At 45.2% G+C, this 26,117-nt stretch overlaps 1 long non-coding RNA gene across 1 annotated transcript in view; it reads right to left on the minus strand.

The window, feature by feature from the left end:
- Window positions 1–15,155, minus strand: part of LOC121101859 — a 169,742-nt gene extending 154,587 nt beyond the window's left edge. Inside the window, exon 1 of the long non-coding RNA XR_005833885.1 lies at window positions 14,674–15,155. This is a non-coding gene — a long non-coding RNA (uncharacterized LOC121101859). The remainder of the gene's footprint in view (window positions 1–14,673) is intronic.
- Between the last annotated feature and the right edge of the window lie 10,962 nt (window positions 15,156–26,117).

A 26,117-nucleotide genomic window follows, 5' to 3' on the forward strand; every position in this document is an offset into this window, starting at 1 on the left:
GGCCACTCACGGCTGAGGGGGTCAGCGCTCACCTCAGCTCTGCGGCCCTTGACCCACAGGTCACCTTCCCTTTCACTGTAGAAACTGAAACGGGGACAGCAGTGGCATCATAACCAGGACGTTCGTGGTATAACGCCAGGTTGAGTCTCAGAACACCAACTTGGTCATCTGACTTCAGCTTAGGGCAGGAGTTCCCAATATTTAAAAATATGAGAGCCGTCTCTTTCGCAATGTCAAGAATGTCACAGAACACCCGACATGACTCAAGATGCCCTTTTCGTACCTGTCAATTAAGAAAAGCTGTAATCTCAAAAACCTACTCTAAATGTGAATTATATTTAACCTACTGTATCTACATATATTGAAAAATAGTCATGACATTGGTGTGTAAAATATTATTGATCCCACAACAGTGGGCACAGTTGAGAATACAGCTTTCTGGAAGCATTGCAACAGTGTTACACATAACCTCCTTCCTCCTGGAGGTGCAAAGCCCACACTTGAGGAACCACTTGCCTGGAGCACTGGGTGTCTTGCTTCTTTTATATAAATCTCCATCAAGGGGCACCTGGGTGGCTCAGTTGGCTAAGCGTCTGCCTTCAACTCAGGTCATGATCCCAGGGCCCCGGGATTGAGCCCTGCACCCGGCTCCCTGTACCGCTTAGCAGCAAGTCAGCTTCTCTCTCCCTCTGCCCCTCCGCCCCACTCTTGCTCTCAATCTCAAATAAATAAAATCTTTAAAAAGAAAAGAAAAGAAATCTCCATCAAAAAAGCCGAAGATGAATAATGATTCAGTCGATTTTGAAGCCAACTTTTAAAAATAGAAAGATGGAGAGAACATTCAAATATTCAGAGTAAATTTATCCTTAATGTTATAATGAATTAATGAATAGATTGCTTATAAACAATCGAAATTTATTTCCCACAGTTTTAGAGGCTGGGAAGTCTAAGGTCAGGCACCAGCATGGCCACGGCCTGATGGGAAGCTCTGTTCCTAGTTTATAACTGGCACCTTCACTGTATCCTAACTTGGGGGAAAGGAAGGGATCTCACCCTCCAGCTTTTTTTTTTTTTTTCTTTTCTGTCTTTTTTAAGGAAGAGAGCAAATATCCTAGTATCTCTACTCTGAAGCACTAGAAAACAACAGTGAAGAAAGAAAACCACAGTTTTTACAAGGAATTATTGGTACAGTGACATAGCTATGTCTCAGAGTCTCTTGAGAAATTAATGCTGATTAATTCTTATTATTAATTGTATCTGTTAAAAATGGAGCTGTGTATTGTTGGATGAAATTTGAATTTGCCGTAACAGGCAAATAGGCTCATAAACTAACTGAATGAAAAGTCCTTAAAATCCGGTTGCTAAAACAGAAGGAAAAAACTCCAGACATTCATACAATTATTTGGCAGGCTAGGCCAAGAGTCTCAGGGAAAAACCAAAGCAGCCGACCGAAGACTCCTTGTGACTGCCTGAATACCTTGAAAATGACAAAAAAAAATAATAATGGTAACCCCCAACAATACCTCCAGTCCTCTCATATCGATGCCATTTTTATGAGACACCCCCTCCCCAGCAACAGGTCCATGGTTTCAGTGCAAATGGTGTGCTCCCCACGTCACTGGTTACTGTCAAGGCATCCGGCCCTGTTGGAACAGGTTTGAGCGTCTGCCTTCCACGTTTGGTTATGGTCTATGTCAACAAACACAGCAGCAGAGAGACCCAGCAAAATTATTCACCAGGGGCCTGTTCACATTTCTACTGTCAATTCTAATAGGTTTTTTATTGAATTAAAATCTTCTGCCCTCATTAGAATCATGATTGCCTGTCACTGAGTATGACATGTTTGAATTCCCACGAGGATGTTAGACTCTCTGTCTTGTATGTTGCCCAGGAGGGATCAAGGACAAGACGCAGCTGAAAATTTTACATGTCAGTCCTTGAAATGATGGTATAAATACCGCTCCACAAATAAGTAATTGTGCTTCACAACAAGCAATTGCGTGAACTCCTGATGTTCTTTTGTCTCGTGGGATGAGCAGCTCTGCGGGTCCTGACACACACAGTCAGGCTGCCCCTCCGCCTCCCAGCCTCGGCTTCTAGATGAAGCACCTTGTGGTTTCTCGGGTCTTGTTGACGACAAACTAGAGGACCTCAAGGCCAGCAAAGCTCACACACATGGACAGCCACGTCACGTGGGGTAGGGTTGAAGGTAAGGCTTCCGGCTGAGAACACAACAGGAGGTAGAGAGAGACTGGGGCGCTGTGGTGGGCAGATGACTCTCTCTGCTAGATAAGAGGAGAGAGACCCACAAGGGGTGGCCACGTTTATTGAACACTTATTCTGCCAAGCACTTTTTACTCTTTAATTCTTTTTTAAGAATTACAACTCAGTGAGGAATAATGATTACACCCATTTTAATAACAGAGGTCCCTGAGGCTCAGAGAGCCATTGTCCCACTGTCACAGAGCAAGCAGCCGAGCGGAATGGAGATTACGTGTGTCTGACTTTCATATCACAGCTCCCCCTCTTACACTGACTCGGGGCAGGGGCCAGCCCTCCAGAGACCTGGAGTGTGGAAGGTGACAGAAGCTGACAAGGGGGCTCTGGGGACTCAGAAAGGGTCCTGGGTAAGAGGATCAATGGAACCAAAAGCCAGATTCTGCAGAGATCTATGAGCACAGATACACTCCCATCTGGACCATCCCGAAAATGTGTTCATAGTTTGGAGTTTGCTCTTTCTTCAGTAATTAGGTGGAAAGAAAAAGAAGACTCTAGTAGCCAAAAATTGTGGTGGGAGAAAAATAAGCCATCTTCTCTTCCTTGATCCTTGATTTTCAATCAAGCATACAGATGTCATTCCATGTGACTGTCTCTTGGGGGGATTTAACCAGCATCATATTAGATTGCTTCATTCTCTAAGCCTTACAATTTTCACATTTTACAGCTTGATCCTGTTTTTCAAGATTCCCCAGCCTGCATTGCCTTCCCTGGAGAACCCAAATCTCCAGGAGTGGGGTCCAGGCATCTATAGTCTTAATAAACTCCAGGAAGTTCTAGAGCGCCCCCCACCCCAAAGTGAGAGTCGTAAGATATAAAGCAAGTTAACATTCTGCAGTTGGGGATCAATCAGACATGATGTCTTTCTTTTTTTTTTTTTTTTTTTTTTTTTTTTTTTTTGGTGTCTTCATTTATGGAGAAAATGAGGAGGGACAGCTTTTGGACAGAAGGCCATGAGAAATAGGCTGGCTATAGAGAAACCCAGCTTCTCATCACTGTTTAAATTCTTCTTCAAGAGATTTGAAATTAACTGTATTGGAATAGCCAAAATAAAAAAAATTCTTTCTATTAAAAGCAACTATAACCTAGAAAGAGCCGAATATAAGGACAGAGTTTGTTTGCTGGTTTGCTTATTTGCACTCATGAACTCAGAACTTGACGCCTAGGTAGGGAAGTTTTGCCCTCTCAGTACTGATTGCCTGTCGAAACAACCTGATTTCCAGCCATGTTTCTTTACCGATACAGAGCAGGAAAACAACTTCTCTCTTCTCAGACGATTTCTCCTTTTCTTCCTCTACCTCCCTCTTTTCTTCCATGAGCCCTCCTTTCTGATTCTTTGTTCTCTCTCTCCGTGTTCATTCTCTGCATCTCAACTTTCTTGGACAACCTCTCTGTACTTGGCCTCTAGACACTTCCTTCTGCTTTGATGTTTCTTTCCTTTCAGACTTCAGGATGCCTTCTGTTCTAACATCACTCCTTTCCCTGCCCCTCCCAGGCTCATGGTTTGGTACCCAAGCTGTTTTCTGTTCACTGGCAGCTAGCCTCAAATTCCATTCTGCCACAGGATTTAACTCTAAGTCAGGCAGTAAATGGGCTCTTTACAAATCTAGCTTAATTTAAAGAACTCTCTCCGTGAGCTGCATTTCTGGGGACATTTTTCAAGGGTGTTAGCAACGAGGCTATATGAGCTTGCTTGTACAACAGCAGACTGGCTGCTGTTTCTGTCACTCTGAGAGACCCACGTTAAGTCTCAAATTAGCTAGCCAGTGTAAACTGCAGAAACCGAGAGAGTGATTTCACAGACTCAGTTTTTTCTTCAAATTTGTATAACTTTAGCAACTAGGACATGAGGTGCACAGGCCCGAGTGTCAGTGTGGCAGAGGCAGCAGAATATTGAGTTGATCAGCTTGGGGGCAGGCTGGATGTTGGAGAATAGAGAAGACTGGAAGTCATTAATTATTACTCCAGCATTCACCCCGGATGACTGGAGGAATAGCTTAGCCATTGTCTTTCATTGCTACGTACTGTGACAGTTCATGTCCTATACCTTTCTTATTGTGTCTACTTGGAACCATTGACATTTGGTTCATAAGGTCATTTTTTAAAGGGCTCATTTTGATAGACAAACTGTCCACGGGTCTCTGAACAACTTCGAAAATCTATACTAAATAGTGTTTGAGTGCCATGCTGTGCGAGGCCAAGGACATAACAATAATCAAGTGTCTTGAGACGATGAGCCCACCTAACACATTTGTTTTGAGAGAATGTAGTTTTCATTGTGGTTAAGACCTTTCACCACCCCCAGGAAACAAGGAACCAAGGCAGAATACATAAAATTCCATTCTCCTGTCCCTCCTCAGATGCTAATGAGGAGGGACGTGGCCAACTCAGAAGCAGCAGAAGAGCGTGGTGAGATGAGATTAAGGGGAAAAAGGGGAAAAAAAGCCTACATTAATAACGGCAGGACTGTGGTACAGACCAGCCTCTCTATGACAGTGCCATGGTCAAGCTCAAGGGAAGGGAAGGGAAAGGAGGAAGGAAGGAAGGAAGGAAGGAAGGAAGGAAGGGAGGAAGGAAGGAAGGAAAAAGAGAGGGAAGGAGAGGAGAGGAGAGGAGAGGAGAGGAGAGGAGAGGAGAGGAGAGGAGAAGAGAAAGTATCATTAGTGAAAACGAAACACCTCCCCTGGCATTATGGGTACAGCCTAGTATTTCACTGCCCAGCAGTATCCACTCACTACAGGTAACTATTGAACTTAAATAAATGAAAAATTTAGTTCTTGAACTTCACCAGCCACCTCTCAAGTACAGTAGCCACACCGGGTCAGTGCCTGCCACACGGGACGGGACAGCCGCGGAACAGCGCGATCATCGCAGAGAGCTCTGTGGCACGGCACTGCTCCGATGCATTCGGGTCTGATGGCGGGCTCTGCCGTGTAGCTCAGTGGGTAGCCATCTCCAGCCAAAAGAAAACCTTAAAAATCTGTGCGGGAGGGAAAAAGCACAGAGGGGAGCAGCCTGGCAGCAAGTCTCCGGCACGAGCACGGACAACTTGCTGCAGACACAGCCTGGGAGGGGGCAGAGATGGGAACATCTCCTTCCCAAATCGATTGCTCCTCTCCCTCTCTGCCTGAGGGTTCAACTGGGAGCAGTGAGTTGAGGACCGATTCCTCATATAAATTAAGTGGGAAGGGAGGGCTATCCCAGCACTCAAGGCCTCGGAAGCCAGTAGCGCCAACATGATTAAATAATTGAACTGTCTCACCTTGCCCAGTCAAGCTAGATTCCAATGAGGGTAATTAGTCTTCATACTGCCTGTTATTCCCTGCCCTGTGCATACTTCTGCTGCTGTTCAAAGTCGAGTTTCCCAACCTGCCCGCTTCTTCCAAGAGAAGAAAAGAGAGGAGGAAGCAAAATAGAAAGACTTCCTTATAGAAGGGCATTAATAGGAAGTTATTTTCAAATCTAGTCTTTATGCCTACCCCCCCAAAATGGTGGAATTAACCTGTAATTATATGCAACTCTATATGCAAATTTCAGAGAAACAAAAATATCGGGGGTTTATTGTTGATCTTGAAGGCTGAACTTCAGAGCTTTCCTTCGAGAAACTCTCAGCCATTGTAATCCCATGAGCCCAGAAATGACACAAAAACTGAGACGAGGTGCCCCACCTTGCTTCAGTCCCCAAAAGATCAGAGAGAGAATCATTGCTCAAAAGCAAAACCAAAGTGGGGTGAGGGTGCTATCATCACACCTGTGGGGTTTTTTGGGCTGTTTCTTTTTTTTTTTTTTTAAGATTTTATTTATTTATTTGAGAGAGAAAGAACGAGCACAAGCAGGGGGGAAGGGTAGAGGGAGAAGCAGACTCCCCGCTGAGCAGGGAGCTTGACGCAGGACTCAATTCCAGGACCCTGGGATCATGACCTGAGCTGAAGGCAGGTGCTTAACCGACTGAGCCACCCAGGCGCGCTTCATCATGCCTCTGTTTAAATTCATTCGCTCACTCAACAAATTCATGGAGTGCCTTCTACACCATACACTGTTCTAAGAGGTTGGGATACCTCGGTGAACAAACAGACAAAATCCCTGCATCAGTGAAACTGACATTCCTAAAGCCGATGATTGGGTTTGTTTTTAACCCACCCACGCTTTATCAATACGAGTCCGTTTGAAAGATGCAAAATTTTAGCATCTCTTTATTTTGTATCACTCTGCATAAAATGATGGTTTGACTCCTGTAAAAGTGTGTCTGCATGGGTGCATAAAAGCAACTATAATCCCCAGGACTTTCCCAGAATCGTGCACATTATGAGGCTGATTTCATACGAGGAAGAAGGGAGGGAGCGTTCCAGCCGGCTCTACACACATCCACCAGGCCTCCCCAAATGACCAACATTACCAAGGTGCAGTCAGCTGCCAGTCTGTCTCTTCCTGGAGGGAAATAGATAGGAGAGTAGCTCCTTGGCAGCAAGACAAGAACAGTGAGATGAGTTGGGAGAGCCAAACAAAAAGTGGGAAAAAAGAAAAATAATCTCACTGCATTATCCACCACCCCTAAGTGTGTATTAATGGACCGATAAAGTATGCCCTGGAGAGTCTTAATACTACAATATTAAACTCTGTGCACCAGGAAAAGCAAAGATGGCACATTATAACAAAGAGAGCTTGGGTTCTGTGTTGTTGGTTTTCTGGTTCTTGCTAATGTTCTGGTTTTTAGTTTTGCTCACTTGGATATATTTTCCTTTAAAGGGCGGCTTGCCGCAGAGAGCATTTTCCAACACAGTGCAATGCTGCCCCCTAGTGACCAAATTATGTAAGAGCGCCTGCAGAAATCCAGCTTCTCTCCTAGGCGAACTTCCCCACAGTTCGGCCTAGATTTCATTTTGCTCTCTTTTCGTCCTCGAAAGTGCAAATATTTCATCCTTATAGATTCTCTACACAGAGATATTTTCCGACTCAGCCTAGTTCACACCACGAATCAACACAGCATTTTATTCTAAAATATGAACTGTGTGCTGATTATAAAATAAGCAGCGGTTGGGGAGTGGATTTCTCCCCCTTTTGCTTATAAATTAAGCAATCTCCCCAGAGAAAGCTCAGAAATCAGGCCTATTGCATATAACCTTTAGAATCCTGATTGGAAGTCTCACTGGAAAGACATTTACTGAGAACTCAAGCTCCAGGAAATCAATGCCTGGGTCCGACAGACATTCAACTCCCAGACAAATGTATTTGATTTCACATCATCCTTCAATCTTTGTACCGAGAATAAACCTGAGACCAAAAGCTCTGAAAATCATGCAGGTGGTATACGGCACTATCAGAAGCCCCTTCCTGAATGCACGAAAACCCGACCGCTATCTTAGAGGAAATTATATCATGTGAAAACACGTAAGGAGGGACTGAGTGAGAGCTCACTGCTCCATGATCAGCCAAGGCCAGTGTATGATCCCCTTTTCTTCAAGCCCACCACCTGCTCCACGATAACCTGGGAGTTCGTTAAAAATGCAAATTGGGGGGCCCAACCCAGGTCCGTTAAATCCGCGACTCTGAGTGTAGGACCGAGAAGTCTGCATTTTACCAAGTGCCCTGGGTATTTCTGCACACGCTAAATTTGGGGACCACTGAGTAAAATTAAATAAAAATTTTCAATTTTCGGGGCACCTGGGTGGCACAGCAGTTAAGCGTCTGCCCTCGGCTCAGGGCGTGATCCCGGCGTTATGGGATCGAGCCCCACATCAGGCTCCTCCGCTGGGAGCCTGCTTCTTCCTCTCCCACTCCCCCTGCTTGTGTTCCCTCTCTCGCTGGCTGTCTCTGTCTCTGTCGAATAAATAAATAAAATCTTTAAAAAAAATTTTTTTCAATTTTCATTTAGAAGATCTTATTCAGGAATTCTCAAACATTATGAAGCTACAAAATCACACAGACCCACAAAAGTAACAACTTGTACTTACCAATGAACACATCGCCTTGATTTTCTACAAAATCAAAGGATATCATTTGGCAGTGCAAGGCACTGTCCCACCAGTAAACAATGGTAATGGCAAGCCAAAATCATAAACACCGCTTGGTCATTGCTGGTGACAATTTCTAATTGTATTTCTTACTCCAAAGCCACTCTTTCAAAAAGCTCTGTCGGTCGGTAGCATGGAATGATTCATTAAGCAGAAACATTCACTATCTCAGAAGATTCGACAGGCTTGAGAGTACCACAGAGCTCTCTGCGCCCGTAGAGAAGGACCTGACAAAAATGAGCAAAAAAGAAAACAAAGCAAAACAAATAATCCAAGGCACTAGCCCTTCCCCATTTTTTCTCCCTTCTGAACCACACGGCTGGTCCTGGTCTTGCCTCCTCTCCCCCCGCCCACCCCCTCCAGCCCTTGTTCTCTGCCTCTCTCTGTCATCATTTTGTGACTGCTTGTCATCCATCAGGTCCTGCCCCAGCCATGGCGAGAATGGAGTGTGCTCTGGTCTTGCCAAGCCCGGGCCGAGGTGCCAGCACAGTCAGACTGTCTCCACGCGGGCGGAAGTGGCTGAACAGGTGCCAGTACCAACAGGTGGTATTTCGTTGTTTCCCTTGACTGCTTGACTGAGCCACCAGAGGAAACAGCGAGGGATGGAAAAGGGTTAGGTTTTTGCCTAAAGGAACGGGCACGAAGCTTAAAGAGGGTCTACCAGCTCTGCTGACCAGCCACCACACCATCACTCCGTCCCGCAGAAAGAGCCAAAGAGGCAGATCTGTGTTTCTCAGCCCATGCGTGGGGAAGGCAGCACCTCGGCTTCAGCGGGCTGGGCTCTCCAGAGAAGCCAGGCATGAAAAGAAATTTCCTTCACGCCCACACCACAGGGAGAGCAGACAGAGGCGGAAATCTAGAAATGCCCCAAGGTCAAGCTGATAACTAAGAGCAACCTCTCCAGGGGATGGTCTAAAATCATGAATGACATTAAGAGAAGAGCCTTTTAGTTTATTCTAAAGATACTGGGACCATGTCAGGCCTGCTTGTTCTGGGAGCGATCAAATATTACAGAGCACCCTTTAACTTATATAGAATTTCAATACATCTGGGCAAGTGGGCTCTAAGTCACTAGTGCCCCCTGACAGCAAAGAGAAGCCCGGAACTAGAATTTACCGCAGAGCTTGGCTCTTGGTGTTTATGTCTGGCTGCAAAGAGAAAGCAAATCGCAAATGTAATGATAAAACAGTTTAGAAGAGAGGGTTTTTTAATGAATTACAATAAATATATATGAATGTAAGTGTCCCCCCACAGGTAGGATTTGAATTTTCCCAAATCAGCTAATATTTTAGTCAATTCCCCTCCATTTGTATCTGGCCCAGGCCACATCTGAAAATCCATACGACTTCATAGCTCTCCTTAATTGGTCCATGTGGGTAACTTGCATTTAAAACTAGTTCTCTTTGCCACTTGACCTTTAAAAGGAGATTAGAAAGTAAATTTTTCATCCTACAAAACTACTATACTTTCATACACATGAAATAAATCACAGAGTGCAGTTGAACAGGAATTCAATTAATGGTTTGCCATTTTCAAGCCTGTATGGGACTGAAAACAATTGTTTTAAGAAAAGAGGGGTGGGGAAGGAATCCAAAAATGTATTGGTTGTTGCTTATTTATAAGAACTGATTTTCTGGGCTGCTTTTGCCCTTTGCTCCTGTGATAGGCAGAATAACGTCCAAAATGTCCCCATCCTTTTCCCTGGAATCTGTGAATATGTTATCTTGTATGGTAAAAAGGGTCTTTGCAGATATGATTAAGTCAAGGACCTTGAGATAGGAAGATTACCCAGGATTATCTGGTGGGCTCACTGTAATCACAGGGCTTCCTCTAAGATTAAGGAGGCAGGGGAGTCCTTCAGAGGGGATGTCACGGTGGGAGCAGAAGCAAGAGCGAGGATTTTGCTGGCTTTGGAAATGGAAGGGGCTTCCATCCAAGGAACTTGGGAGGCCTCCAGCAGCCGGAAAGACGGAGAAGAGGATTCTCTCCTAGAGCCTCCAGGAAATGCAGCCCTGTTAACACCTTGATTTTAATTCTGTGAGACCCATTTTGGACTTCAGACCTCCAGAACTGTAAGATAATAAATTTGTGGGTTTTTCAAGCCACTAAGATTGCAATAACTTGTTAGAGCAGCAATAAGAAACCAGTATGGTCACGAAGTCCCTTTCTGGGAGGAATCATAACTACCATTTCCCATGCCTCAAAGACTGACAATGTAACAGTGGGCAAACACTCAAAGTTGATGATTTTCCTGGACATAATTAAAATCTGACACCTGCTTTATAGTCATGGGTGTCAATCACCAGCAAAAACAAACAAACAAAATTGGACATTTTTTTATAGAAAAAATTATCAAGGATTCATCACAGAGTACATTGTAAGGATGAAAAATGCTCATGTAAACTGATCTGGCAGCGATTTTCATTGTTTTATCATTTCCTCTGATCTTCCTGATTTCACAAATAGTGGGAAACTGACACGGAAATGGGTTATAAATGAGGGAGAGGGCCCCACTAAAACGGACTTCCTGATCTGCATATCGACCAGATAAACCAGAGCTCATTTTGTGGCTAAAACGGAAGAGATACACGCATCCCAGTCATAGAGAACCACGGGGGGAGGGGGAATAAGCATGAGGGGAAGCCAGCACAGAGGGAAGATAATGTTTGGCCCTCACCAAGACAGGGGAGGGCCTGCCTTGATGTGGGAAACCCTGCCTTTGACCTGGACTCTTTCCAGGCTAGCTCAGGAAGACTGGGCCAGGGGTGTCAGACCCCAGAGTGAAGGGATAGCAGATACTTTCTCTTGTATAATCAAGATCCCAGGCACTCTCCACTGACACACACACACACTCTGATACGTGAAAGTGGGTTTTTAAAGAAAATTTTGGTCTTCCGCAAAGCTCACTGAAATCCTAAACTCCTGGAAGCTTTAGTTTTCAGTAAAGTTTCACTTCCCAAAGAGTTTTGGTTTTGTTTTCCTATTTAAGTTTGTTTTCTTGTTTTTTAGATTAATGATATCTTGAGAGCTGGCCAGGAGGAAGAAGGGTGTTTGGAAGGGAGAGAAGGTGGAAAATGAAGAGGCGGCCAGGGACTCACTCGGGCAGTCAGACAAACAAATCATCTGTCTTGTGGGCTCAGGTCGGGAAGGAGCGGAAAGCCCAGATCCCGTGCAGCAGCCCAGAGCAGGCCTGGTGCAGCTGACACGGAGGCTCTGAGTGAGAGACAGACAAAACCCTCATTTCTCTCAGCAATAAATACAGAAAAGGAGGCTGTGTCCACCTCATTAGGAATAATAGAGAGAAATTGCTTACAATCATCCCTAATGGGTTGCCAGTTTTCTGACAATGGGCTCAGCAATTAGTTTGTCAATTTTTAACCAAATGTAAAAATAATAATCATCCCCTGAGTGAGCCTTTGATCTGCCCTCCCACCTTTCACCTGAGGCTCCTGAGGCCTTCCGCACTGTCCCTGGTCTTTTGGCATTTGCCACACCCGCTTTCGACTGAGGCTTTAATCCACCTCTTACAAGGTCGCTCAGGAAAATCCCATGGAAAATGCTGGCTGTTCACCCTTTCCTATCCTGGCACCCTTAAACCTTAAAAAATAAATAAATAAATAAATAAATAATCCCCTACCTTGGTTAAAATCTGGACTAAACCAGAGATTGGCTTTTTAAAGTATTTGACCTCTGACCTCCTTATATTACATTAATGTCATGATGGAGAAGCCGAGGCTGCCAGGCTGGATGAGCCTGGAAGTCACAAGGAGGAAGCAGCCAGAGAAGAAGGTGGTGCCCAAATAATTCACCTCAAGCACATGGCCTGGTGGTTAACGTCCTGAAGGGGCAACCAGGACCCATGTAAAAGGACTAGCTGATTCTATCCATGAAATTTCTAGAAAGCCCCTTCAATGCCTCTGTGTTGTTTTTTTCCTCTCCTGAGAGAAAATAATGCCAAACCCTACTACTATCTCTCCTCGGCGCACTTGAGAGAAAATACTCCCTCAATTCAAAGCTCAGTAACCAAGTTATTAATATTTCCTCCGCAGCGGCTGCATTCTTTCCAAGTTTCAAGATGTCTTACGGGCGCCTCTCCACGTCCACACGATGGTAGACAGACAGCAAGCTAAGGGCAGAGAGCGTGTTCCAGGGCGGATCTCTCCTCCTGAAGCTTGTACGTGAACTTTTCCCCTTAGAAAGAAAAGGGCAAGCAGGCAAGTCCACGGGCACGACAAACCCCGTTGCCACCACACAGCCCTTCCCTAATTCTCCTGTGCTCACGCAGGTGTCCCCTGGATGCGATAAACTACGAAGAGCTCGTTTTACCCAGGGCTGGGACTACGATGAGTGCCACCCAGACATTACTCAGGAACCTTCTCTGATCCCCTCTATAAAATCCGCCAGCACAATTATTCTGTTGCATCCTTCATGGCTCATAATACAGTCTTCATTATATGCTTCTTCACTTATTTGTCTCTCTCTCCTGTTAGTTCCTAGAAGGCAAAGACTAGGACGGTTTCATTCTGGCACCTAGCTCAGGGATCAGCACATAATAATCCATAACTATTGAATTCATCAATTATAAGCCTTAGAACAATGGTGGAGGCCGGGTGTGACGACCCCTATCTTACAGGTAAGAAGCCTGAGTCTCAGAGTACAGTAGGGACGTTCTCAATGTCACAGAGCTAATTAACTGTGGAGGCCAGGACGCAAGTCCAGCCTTCTAGACCATGACTCTGGTCCCTGGACCATCCTTCTCAACACAGCCAACCCCATCCCTCCCACTTCATTAAAAGAAGCTCCAGGTCTACTCCTCCTTGAAGTTTTGCCCGTTATTTCTCCACAGTCGCTGACCTTTCCAGGGGACTCTCGTATTTACTTACATAAGAGCTTACATGTGGGCTATTTATCTACCTCAATTATATAATGATCAGAAAAGAAAGAAAACTGCAGGGAGGGAGGTCAGGAAGAGAAAATGGAGGGAAATGGATTTCCGGGACAGGAGGGGGTACTGAGCAGTGGAGCAGCCTTGAGAGAGACAGAGAGCCCTGAGGGGGAAAGCAGCCCGCAGACAGAGCGCGCATCCTGCCTGGGGGGAGGAGGGAGCTGGATGGACGCGTGGACACTCACGTTCACATGGGGGCGGGGCTCATTCTGCTGGTCCTGCGGCGTTCCAGCAGGGAGTTGCCATGGGTGGACCTAGGGAGATGCGACCCTGGATACTGGGCAGGGGGATGGGGAAGCATTATCGGCTTCAGAGGAGATTTTTCCCTAAACCTCACCAAACCGCAACACCTAAGGCTCCCCACGCTTTTGCCATTGGGAGCATCCCCACCGCTCAGGACTTCAACTGTATGAAGAGCCTGGGGCGGGGTGGGCAACGGCAGCAGACTGCAGCGTCAAGAAGGCAGAAACCCTGTCCATTCTCGGCACCCCTGTAGGGTTTAGGGCAGGGTTTTTGCTCTATCCCTGCTCTGCTGTGTATTTTCCTGTGACCCCCGCTGACTGCCTGACTGTCCACACTTTAGCAGAGGACTTCTAATATGTTCCGACACAGACAAAATGAGTTCTTCACCCTCCCTGGCCCCTGCATCTCAAGGTAGCACAATTGCTTTTCCAGATCTCTTTACTCCAACCCATTTGCAGTACGTAGTGACCTCAAGAGCAAGCGGAGAAAAGTAGGACTTAAGATGCCAAGTGCAAAACAGCTCTCTGGCTATTCAACACTGTCGTTACAGTGTAGCAAGATTCCAAATGCATCTGCACACACCGTTGAGTCCAATCACAACATAAAGGAACCCAGAATCATTTAGGGGTTGAATGCCTCCATTGCTGCGTTAATGGAGGTGGGCTCATCTCTTGGCCCACATTATGCAGGACAAAAGAGATAGATATAAAGAATCACCTATTTATCAGTTCTTTATTCTATTACAGGTGGGAACAGAAAACTGACACCCACAAGGACCCTTTTCAGCAAGGGATTATATATCACACCATAGAAATACATAAAAGACAAATTATCCCTGAGATCATCGTGCCTCCATTGACCTGTTCAAGGTTTAAAGGAAGCTGCAATTAGATGCCATGGTCACAGATGTGCCGGCAGCTTAGAGCGCCAGCATTTACTTTAATCCTGCAGAAATGAACCGGCATGAATTTTGTGGGCATGTACTTTGTCTCAGTTTGAATTCTGTGGGTCTGATTCGGATTTGTGGGAGTTTAGTAATTTGCCTTTGTTAACAAGATCTTTCTCAGCTTCTGCAGTGTTTACAATATGAGATCTAATTTGGGCTTAAAATACTCATGAAAATTAACTGCATTACTTTTAAAAATGCAATTGGGGAGAGATGGAGAGGGAAAACGATGTCACATGCCACAAACTTACCACGTTTGCACATTTGCCGGAAAGTTCTCCCAGCTGCTGGCGAATGGCACTCACAGACGCGGCTGCTCCAGCCCTTTGGTCTGACCCGACTCTCTGGTACGGGGACAAAGCGAGAAATCTGTTTTACTGCTTCTTGTAATAAGAGAAATTGGAAATCTATTTGGGATGGGAGCATCAAGGTTTTACTTGTTTTAGCACTTAAAAAACAAAAAAGACCCCGATGTGCAGCTGATGGAGCCCAGTGGAAACGGCTGAGCTGTGCATGCTTATCATACTATTTCTCCGTCATAGTAGCTTTCGCTTCCCCAGTGCTGTCCATGTGCCAGGCACTGTGCTGAGCGCTTCACTCACATCGCCCCTACCCACCGGATAAGGAGGTTGTAGCACAAGCAGAAAGGTAACCTTCCCAAGCCACAGGGCACCTCAACAGCAGGTCCAGAATTCAAATCCGGTTCACTGGCCCTCAACCCCTCCACACCCATCACTCCGATATGCTGCTTTTAAGAAAAAAAAAAAAAAAAATATATATATATATATATATATATATATATATATAAAATATTTTAGAAAAAATCCATTAGATTATGCCAGCCACCTCCCCTGAACATAAACAAAACTTAAAATACCTTTAGTTTATGAGCTTCATAAAAGCCAGTCAGTTAAATTTAAGCCCACAGTGCTAAATAAATAAATAAATAAATAAATAAAATGGATCAGTCCAAACAGACTCAAAAATATAGGTGTGGATTTAAAAAAAAAAGAAAAAAGAAAGAAAGGGGGGGGGAGCCTTTTTCAGAGCAGAGGGATTTTAGCGTGCTGCTTCCAGGAAAGTCAGCTGGCTGTCTCCAAAGAGTCCAGATCCTTCCAGCCAGAGGCTTAACTTCTTCACTACACCAAGGGTGGACCCAAGTCCCTCGCAGAGGTAGATGAAGAAAAACAAAGATTTATCAAGCCAGAATCCCGAAGTGTTAATTTCAGACAAAAATTAGATCTGCCATGTGAGCCACCGTGGAAACTTCTCTCCCTAATTCTTCCCTTTGGCTGCCCTGCAGGGAAGTCAGCCCATAATCAGGAAGGGGCTGGCGAACATGGAGTCAGAAGGTATGTGCTTAGATGCAGGATTAATAGCATCTCCTGATGACAGCTTATCAATGAATCTAGTTCCATAAGAAGGACGGCCTGTGAATCAGAACAGATTTCAACTGGCCGAGTCTTCCCCTTCCTTAGACCAGACTTTGAGGCTGGGAGATTTCTGTGACCCACTCTGCACTCTCTGCCTATGACTGAGTGACCCTCCTTCTCACTGACCCATTCTCTCAGGTTATAACCAAATCCTTGCTTTCCTGGAAATCTGTCTTTATTAAATAGTGTTCCTACATCTGTACCCTGATCTCACAGGGGTTGAATTTCAAGGGTGTCCCAGGCTAGGTTCTTTGGGAAGCCAGCTTTGAGTTAGAACATATGTCCTGGGATCATACCACCTACGTAGGGACGGGGAAGGAAGCGCAGGTGAGCAGAGGGAGACACTGAGCAACAAGGCAGTCCCAGGGAAGAGCTCAGCCAACCCCTCAGGGAGTGTGGGGGCTGGGAAGACCCCACAGAGTTGTGCCAAGTTGCGGAGCAGTGGTTAAGCCTTTCTACTCCTATGCCCATCGAGTGGTGGCTGCAGACCACCCTGGCAAGTGGGTGGGGTGGCTCTATTCAGCTGAGGCAATCTCCATGGCAAGCTAGAAACCCAGAGATCTCTATCAGCAGCACCTACAAAGTTTGGAAATAACTCCTTCAGTCCTAGAGAGGGGTATGGGCAACACATTGCAGCGTCCCCCACAGAGGATAATCCTAAATTCCTGGAGAAAGCCTCACTTCACCCCAACCCTCCTGAAAACCAAAGAAAAACAGGAGAGGTGATGGCAGGAAGAGCAAAACAAGTTTCAAGTCCACTGAGCCTAAAAAGGATCTGAAGAAAAGGAATGCCTCCCTCCAGCCAGGGCTGTGCTGCAGCTTCTAGCTAATTCCAGGTCTAACCTCTCCTCCTATTCCCCTTCCACCCTCCAGCCTGACCTTCTCTGTCCCTTTGAGGGCCAGGCTCTCCCTTCCCACACATTATGCTGCAACCTGTCCCTGAACACACTCAGCCACCCTCTTCCTGTACCTGATTCCTGTTCTCTCTCAGGCCCTGGCCCAACCCCTTCCCCAGAGGAATGAAGTCCTCCTGCTGGCCAGCACCCCCTATCCTCTCTCACTTCACCCTGTGGGGTAATTCTTCTCTTCATTTCTGTATACCCCCTTCATGCTAACCTGTCTCCCCCATGCTTGCCACGGAACCTGGGAACTAACAGGCACTCAATAAACACTGAGTAAGTGAGCGAATGAACGAACGAGTGAAGGTGTAAATGAACGGATTCTAGCATTTTGAGGCAGCCCAAATAGGCCTCCAGCCCTGAGATGGCTCTAAAAATGATCCCACTTCCAGAGACAACCCCCCTCCCCAAACCTGGGTTCGACGCCCCAGCAAAATGCCCGGAGCACCCTACTCGGGCCACAGAACTATGTTGCCTTGTGATGGCCTGTTCACGGGTCTTTTTTTTATCTGCACCACATTGTAACATTCATAAATGCAGAGCCATCTCTCCCTTATTCATTGTTTTATCCCCAGCACCTAGCACAGGCCGGGCCTGCAAGAGGTACTCAATAAATATTTCTTGAGTGAACCAAAAAGGGAGAAGTGCATTTATTTAAGGAGAATTCAGTGAAATATTTTCAAATTTACACTGGCATTAAAGTGAAATATGGTGGTGTTTAACTAGCTTCCAATAAAGCTATAAACAAAAGAGCAGGGATTGGGGGGCCTTCTCTGAGGAATACGGAAGCCCGCACACCCCGCTGCTGTGACAGAAGGCTCCTCCCTTCCGTGTGAAGTGTCAGGCGCCGAAGTACACACATCGGTATATCTCGGCGAGGACGATGATTATAGCCACACTACCCCAAGGACTCACTGAGAGCCCAGCAAGATGCTGAGCGTCATGTAGACACAGTATCATCTCAGCAAAGGTCCCTACGAGCCCCGTGCTGCAGGAATTATCTACAATTTTCAGATGGTGAAGTCAAGGCCCCCAGAGATTCGGTCCCCTGCCCCAGGTTGGCCAGACTGGTTAGAGGTCAAACAAGAATAGAAAACAGCTGTGCCTGGCTCCCAAGCCTGTGCTCGTCTTAAGCACTACGGGAAGTTCCCTCTTCCACATGATTCAGTGTCTCCAAATAAGTGAATTAAGTAGGACATTACCAAGGAGCACAAAAATAATACTGGAATTGGTGTTATTTTAAACTTTTTAAGTATCTTAGCACCATCCCAATTTCCACCATATCATACCCACGAGAAATGCAGGGCAGAGCTCCTGACACTGTCTCAAGGGTTGGACAGAGCAACCATTTGGAAATCTGGACCACGGTCTGCTCACCAATTCCATCCCAAATGATTTCTCTTCCCGTGTCTATTCCGCCAAGTCCCACAGGCGAAGTGCTTTGCTTTTTCTACATGTACCCAAGGCAACCTATTCACACTGAAAGTGTGCATTTGAAATGCATATCTGGCCAAGCTGTGAGGCAGAAGAGAGAGAAGAGGAGGGCTTGGCCTTGCCCCCTGTGCAGCAGTGCTCGGAACGCTGACCTGGGTCGGGGCTGTGTTTTCATTTGGGCATGCCACACCTCAGGGGGAAAGGCAGGTTCGTGTGGGAGATCTAAAAATTAATGGATTAAAACATTTTTCTTATTTTTTATTTATATGTTTCCATGGTAACAGAGCCATCAACCAACAAATGTGTCCTTCTCTCCTGCAAATAAATAGTTCTCAAGGTGGAAAATGAAAATAACACATTTACCCACCTTGATAAGTAACATATCTTAGGAGCTTCCAATAAAATCTGTACTTTTGTTCCATTTCTATCCTTCTTCAAAGACTTGTCCAAGAATTAAAGTTTTGGATAAAGGAAAAATAAGTCTAGAAAAGCTTTCAGGGTAATGAAAACATAGGTTACAAATCTACAAATCCATTAGCCTTTTTCCTGAACTAAAGAAAATCCTAAGAATATTTTTCCTTGTCCTAAATTTCCCGGTGCCTTGTTTCTAAAACATTCTTAATCATATCTACCGATTGGGTCAATTCTGTAAACCTGGTCAGCCCTGAAAGCCCCTGGTCAGACACTAAAAATAGCCCTTACAACTCTTCCTGGAATCCCTCCTCCCTACCCCCTCCCTGACAGGCACTGAGTGCCGCCTCCCCTCTACGTTGTTGGGCTCCCCTCTGGAAACAAGGCTTCTCATCTCTCCAGCGCTCTGGCAAGCCACACAGTAGCAACAAAATGGCCCTGTACTCCCCAAGCCCTGGGCATTCGTGCACAGAGAGGACAAGGAGCTCTTCTCCTGCAGATCAGACCTCAGCATCTTTGAAACAGGGAGGGGTCCATTTATTTAGGACTTACTTTAATAATCTGTGCAACTCTCCATTCTTCCTCCAACTAAGTTCTTTCAGCAGTGATATTATACAAGAGCATATGTGGAGCCAACTTCTTTGACCACCCTTCCCAGGCGCTGCCCTGGACTGCACCTAACCGGTGACAACTCCGAAGAGAACGCCTACTCCTTTCAAAGAATAGTCCTGCCAGATTGCTCCTACAACATAATTGTTTTATGTGGTTACGTGCTCTCTTTTCTTCTGTCCTTTCTAGTGGAAGGGAAGAGGGGAACGGGAGGGGACGGGAGAAAAAAAAGATAGAGAGAGAGAAACTAAACATGAAATGCAGAGCCTGGCCCCCAAGATGGAAAAACCTTCATCCTCGAATCTTCCCGAAGGCAGTAAGACGAGCACAGCACTCGACATGCCCTTCAGCTGAGTGGGTTGTGGAGCGATGTTTAGAAGTTCTTCGGCCGGCTCACCTGGGCTGCTCTGCAGACGTGATGCGGTAAGGACAGTGGACTTCCTATTCAGCTGGAGGACGCTCCTTCGGGAAGGTTCTCCTACAGGTAGAGACAGCTCGGGCGCCAGTGCTGCAGGTACAACCACCTACCAGACACCCTGTTTCCTAATCTCCCTGTCACCTCTGGAACCTAAGAATAAAGCATTCAAGCCTAGGCGTCCAGTGTTGGAGAATGAGGTTCAACAGATCTGGAGAAGAGCTGAGCACTGTAGCTTCTAAAAATACGACAGGTTCTTCCTCTGTGCAGCCAGACTTGGCCCCTGTGGACCTCAGGGTGCGATCCCGAAGGGAAGGCACGCTTGAGAGCGCTTCACTTCCCATCGCACCTCCCACATACTCCAAGTCGACATTAGAGATGAGCAAAAGCAGTGAAATAACAAAACAGGATTTATTCTCTTTGTATTAATTTCCTCTTCCTGCTGTCACAAATCACAACAAATTTAGTAGCTTGAAACCACACAAATTTATTATCTTATTCTTCGGGAGGTCAAAAGCCCAAAATGGGTCTTATGGGACAAAAACCAAGGGGTTGGCAGGGGTGTGTTCTTTCTAGAGGCTCACAGGGAGAATCTGGTCCTTGCCTTCTTCAGCTTCTAGAGGCTGCCTGTGTGCCTTGGCCCCCCTCGGCCCGCAGCCAGCAACCACACCACTCCAACCTCGGCTTCTCGGATTCTGATCCTCCTGGCTTTCTCCTTTACTTAAAAGGCCCCTTGTGATTACGTGGGGCCCACCAGGATAATCTCCTTCATCTGATAATCCTTAACGTAATCACGTCTGCAGAGTCCCTTTGCCATGTAAAGTAACATATCCACCGGTTCTGGGGATTAGACACGGACATGTTGGGGAGAAAGATGGCGGTATTATTCTGTTTATCACACTTTTCTTCTGGGAATACTGGGGTAGTCCAATTAAAGTGGAGGGTAGGTGTCTGCCAAGAGGATTCTCTCATTACCAAAGTCTCAAAAACATCCGCAGCCTTCGTAGTCTATGTTCATTCTGCTTGCTACTTCTTTCCACTCCTGCGTTTCCTGGTTAATGAGTCTCTCCTATTTCATCTCCCCTTGTCTTTGGAGATCCGTAGTTCTACATAGGACACAAAGCTCACTCCAAAATGAGACAAGGTACTGCATTTGGCATGCAAAAAAGAAAAATAATTTTGGAGCGTAAGTTTACAAACTTTGTGCAAAATAAGCTTAGGCAACTCAACAGCCAAATATTGCCAATCAGCATTTCTGGCACGTTGCTCATTAAATGCTATGCAAGTCGAGCAGGTCTTCATCGTTGTTTGAAATAGCAAATCTGCACATTTTGTGTGATTTGAAATATTTGTAATAGAACTGCAACTAAATATATAAGCATGGCATTGGTCCTCATAGTCCAATTCTTCTTCGATGGTGAGGGAAAGCATCGTACCCAGCAGTACAGCTCTGGCGAGTTTTGCCCATGGTAATAAAGTATTTTGGAGGGTAAGAAGGGAGAAGGGGGGAAAGCAATTATAAAACTGAGGGAGGCAGGATATGGGGCTCTATTTGCTAAGGGAAAAGCAGCTGGAAATACACTGTGGTTGTTAGAGAAAATAAAGTTTCTTGGAAATTAAGTTCAGGGAAGATGAAATTGAAAGCAAGAGGAAATGAAAATTCTCTTTGATTTCAAGAAGGCACATTTAAGAAAGAGTGAAGTGATGGTAAACATTTTCAGATACTTCTATGTATTTCTTATTTGTGAATGGCCAGTTCCTCTTCCTTATTTTTCTATTATAGTGTTCATCTTTTTTATTGATTTGTAAGCACTCTTTGTGTATTAGGTCTATTAACCTTTTTTTCTGAAATACATATTGCAAGTAGATTTCCTATCTGTCAATCTTGTTTGTGATAGGAATTTTTTTCTATGCAGAAGTTTTAAATTTGTAATCAAATTTATTGATTTCCTTCATGCCTTGTGAATTTATTATTAAGCACAGAAAGGCCTCTGTACACTGGGATTATTAAAATATCACCCACTAATAATCAAAAAATGCAAATAAAAATGAGATTAAATTTTTACCTATCAGATTCATTCATTTCCTCAATAAACATTTGTCAGATGTCCATTATGTAACGAGCATTGTACTAAGAGCTGGGGGTCCAGAAATAAAGAAAACAGAAAAAAAAAAAGTTCTTCCCTTGTGGCATTCACGTACCAGTAGGTCCAGATAAGCAATAAATAGGATGAAAAAGTAAACAAGATAATATACGAAAGAAGTGCTATGAAATAAAATAAAGCTAGAAAAGGGGATAAGGGATGCCGGAGGGTGAGACAGGAAGCATTTTAAACAGGGTGATCAGCGAAGGTCTGCTGGTGATCCAGGCAGAGCTTTGAGCCATTGTGAAGTCCCCAAGCAGGAGCTGTGTGATGCCTTCCAGAACAGCAAGGAAGCCAATGTGACCAGAGGGGAAAGAAACCAGGGTAAGAGTGGAAATAGGTGGGAGGAGGGCAATGTCACCTAGACCTTATGAGCCACGACAAGAATTCAGAATTCTGAATTATCTTACAAATTATCAGTATCACTCTGGCTTCCACATTGAGACTAGACGCCCCTAGAAGCAGAACAACACGTTAGCGGACAATTCCAATAATCCAGGTGAGAGAGGACAGGGACCTGGGCCACGTGGTCGCAAGGGACTGGATGTGATTGAGGTCCGAAAGAGGAGTCAAAACAGCATCAGGGTTTTGACCTGAGCAACTTGAAGGATGGGGTAGCCACGAACAGTGAAGGGAAGGCCGCAAGGGAAACAAATTTGGAGATGTGGAGAGATTGAGGGGTTTAGTTCCAAGATACCTGCAAAGAATCTAAATGGAGATGTCAAATAGTCAGCTGGGTCTATACGGTAAGTTCCAAAGATCTCTTCCATCTAAAGACGTATACCTGGAAGCCATCAGCACGTAGGTGGAATTTAAGGCCATGTGACTGAGTGAGACCACCAGGACACTGGCAAAGATTAAGAATATTGATAATACCAAATATCGACAGGTGCCCAAGAAAATGTACGTTTTCATATGCCCGGAATCAGAATAAGCCCTATGAGCAAGATGCATCAAGATTGAAACACGTATACCTCTGACTCAGCAATTCCATTTCTTGGAATTTGTTTTAAGGAAGGAACCAAACAGGGGCATCTGGGCGGGGCACTCGGTTAAACGTCTGACTCTTGGTTTCAGCTCAGGTCGTGATCTCAGGGTCGTGAGATTGAGCCCCACGTGGAGCCCTGCGTCAGGCTCCGTGCCCAGCGTGGAGTCTGCCTAAGACTCTGTCTCCGTTCCCCTCTGCCCCTCCCCCAACTCTCTCGTTAAATGCTTTGCAAGTCACTAGCTTGCCTCCACTCTCTCAAATAAATAAATCTTTTAAAAAAAGAGAAAGAAGGAAGGAACCAAACAGGTGAATAAAAATAAGGATGCTCATGTTATTAATTACAATTTAAAAAGCTAGAAACAACCTAAATATCCTATAAAAGGGAGTTAGTGTTTATAATACACACACAATTAGTACTCTATGGCCATTGAAACCTACGGTATACAGTATAAAGATGTATATTCACATGTAGCCATAGTTTACTAAATACTTTAGCAATATAGTATAATAGAGATGTGCGTGGGTTTGTTTTTTTCTTCTTTCTTTACAGTTTAGGCTACACCCTAGAAAGAGACAATTGTTCTAATCAGGAATCCACACCCCAGCGTGGTCAGCTAGGCTCTTATCAGAAAGGCCACTCCAGAGGCTATTACTAAAAGCCCTCCTGTAATCCACTACTCTAATCAACAAGAAACCTTTAGCTAATTAGCATACTGAATTTCAGAAATGGGTTTTCAGAGGGGAAATTAATGGGTTGTTAATGAGCATAATGGATATTAGAAATGGGCAATCATTGGCGAAATTTGTAGAATTCCCGAGTTGGCTAACAAGCTTTAGAGACACCCCTTCCCTTGCATGAGCAGAGTAAAAAATATCCAAAGAAGCCTGAGGGCTGTATTTTCAGAGATGTCCCCTGAGTCTTGATCCTTAAACAGTCCTGTGTCCATCCACCAGTTGAAAGATTTCTGGTTGCCTATTGCTGATACTAAGGATAAGAGAAAGTTGTCTAGAGAATTCAGTAGGGTTTCAAGTGAACTCTTCATTGTAGTTACAGTTGGAGCCCCGAAGAGGAGAAACTACAGGATTTCAGTGAATTTATAGAATAGGTTAGATGTACCGTGTTGTTTTGCTCTTGCCTGCTAAGGATTGCTTATTCACTGAAGTTCTGCATATGTGGCACAACGAGCTGAGGTTCATTCTCAGAGATAACCTGAGAGCAATCTTGAGGAGTAGCTAACACTTGCCCATTTCACTTTTCACAGCTACTCTTTCTTTGATGCAGAAGAACCCGAGGGTTGTGCATGACTCAGGCAGGCAGCTGCCAGGGGACAGCCCTGAAAGGGGTGTGAGACAAACACCATCTTTGCCACGCAACACAGAACTGGGATCGGAAAGCGCTGATGTTGCGTTGCATTTTTATCATCAGGTCAAAAGATAACGCTCAAAATTATCTTGTCAAAGGCGAAGTCAAAATAGAACATGCAAAGGAAAGGAGATGGGTGAGAAATATCCAGGGAATTCCATCAACTTCAACGGCTGACAACTGATATTTCACCCCTGTTCCTGCCTTCTCTATACTCTTATTTTTTCAATAGTAGTATTTAGGACCTAACTTACCTACAAAATATCTTCTACTTGCTTTTTCCTCTCTCGGGATCTAGCGTCATGTCCTAACTGACCAAATGCATCTGGATAGGGTCAAGCTTCTCATGTTTAGCCCAGCCAGCTCTCTTCCCCTCCCCACGGGCAGTCAGCAGCACTATTTATGAATTTATTTCCTAGCATCTGTTTCAAGTGGCAAGATGTTACTCATGGTTATTGAAATTAACATTTTCCATCGATTCCCACTTCTGCCTTTCCTCCTCCGTCTTTCTCTTCCTTTCGCTTCCTAAAGTGATCCCTGATTTATCTCCCCAGGCTCCCTCCCATCCTTCCCTCTCTCATACCTTCTCCTCCCTTCCTCCATCTCTCTCTGCTTCCTCCTCTTTTCAAGCAGCCCCAAATACCCAAAGAGAATCATAGTTAAGAAGCAGCCTGGTGAGGAGCTGCCCCGAGAGAATTTCATGGAATGATCAGTGCACCCCAACATGACAGAAAGGGCGAGATTTATAAACCCACACTCAAAAATGTGTCCTCAGTGCAGACTGGAAAAAATAATAATCAAATGATAAAAGTTTTCCAAAGAGCCTTTTCCCTGGCTTTATAAAGGCAGAATAGAAACAGATACAGGAGGGAAGTCTAAATCACAGAACGCAAGAATGCAAGCCTTACAGAACTCTGATGAGAATGTTGAGAAACACCATTTCCTCTTCAAACGGCACTTTTTTTTTTTAATGCTCTTTGATTTTAAACTAGCCAATCCCTGTCTGGATGAACATATGTTACCACACAATTATTCCCCTTTGAAAATCTCCACTGTCCTACAAACCAGCAGGAAAAGGGAATTTTCTGGCAGGGGGTGGGCAACAAGACAGGAGATGCCTGACCCTTTTAACTGCTTTAAGTGGACGGCTATTTCCTTTCCGTGTATCTTTCTTCCCCACCCCAACCCCTGCTGCTAGGACTGTTGTTTCTGCTTTGCAAGGACATGTCATTTTACTTACCACTCTCTCTCCCCCTTCTTAATTGGCCTGCAGTAAAAATACAAATTGCACCACTGTGCTTTATTATTAGCCATTAGATGGGCCAAAAATGCCTCATAAGTACTGCTTAGAGGATATTAATCAGACCTGCTGACTCTTCTAAGCACCCACTTTTATACCTTGACCCCCAGATGGGGCGAGTGGCTGGTAATCATGCCCCCTCCCGCGGGAGCACTGAGCTAGTCACTGTCCATTAGCGCAGGCACAACCAAAAGGTGTGGCATCCGTCCTGCCAGAGGCGAGTCCACGGCCCACATCTCTCCTTCTGTCCATTAGCTTGAATGCCTGTTGTGCTTTATGGACATGAAAAGTCTGTCTCATTTTTCCCCTCTCTCTAGGTAATAGAGCATGGAATGAATGTCTGAATCCTAAAATGGCAACTAAGCTTCGTAATCTTCTTTAAAGTCTCAGGGCTTGGCAAAGACAGCCTCCTTTCTCAGAAGGAAAATCCAGGAAAATTGTGGTCCCGAAGAGGCTGATAGAATAGTGCAGTTCCAGCTAGACGCGCAGAAGGAGCCGGCTCCGGGGGCCGCGTGGGCTTCGCTGTTCCCACCCCGGGCACACGGTTGTGTGTTTCCTTGGGGCCCGTACGTGACAATGATTCAGGTTTATCGTGAGATTTCAATTTCACGAAGCTGGATTCTTTGTGTGACTCTCACCACCAGCCTTCTTGTACCAGATATCCTGGCCTTTGGATCACTGTGCGTACTCTCAAACAGG

Source organism: Ursus maritimus, unplaced genomic scaffold (assembly GCF_017311325.1).
Source record: "Ursus maritimus isolate PB19 unplaced genomic scaffold, ASM1731132v1 scaffold_11, whole genome shotgun sequence".
NCBI lineage: Eukaryota > Metazoa > Chordata > Mammalia > Carnivora > Ursidae > Ursus > Ursus maritimus.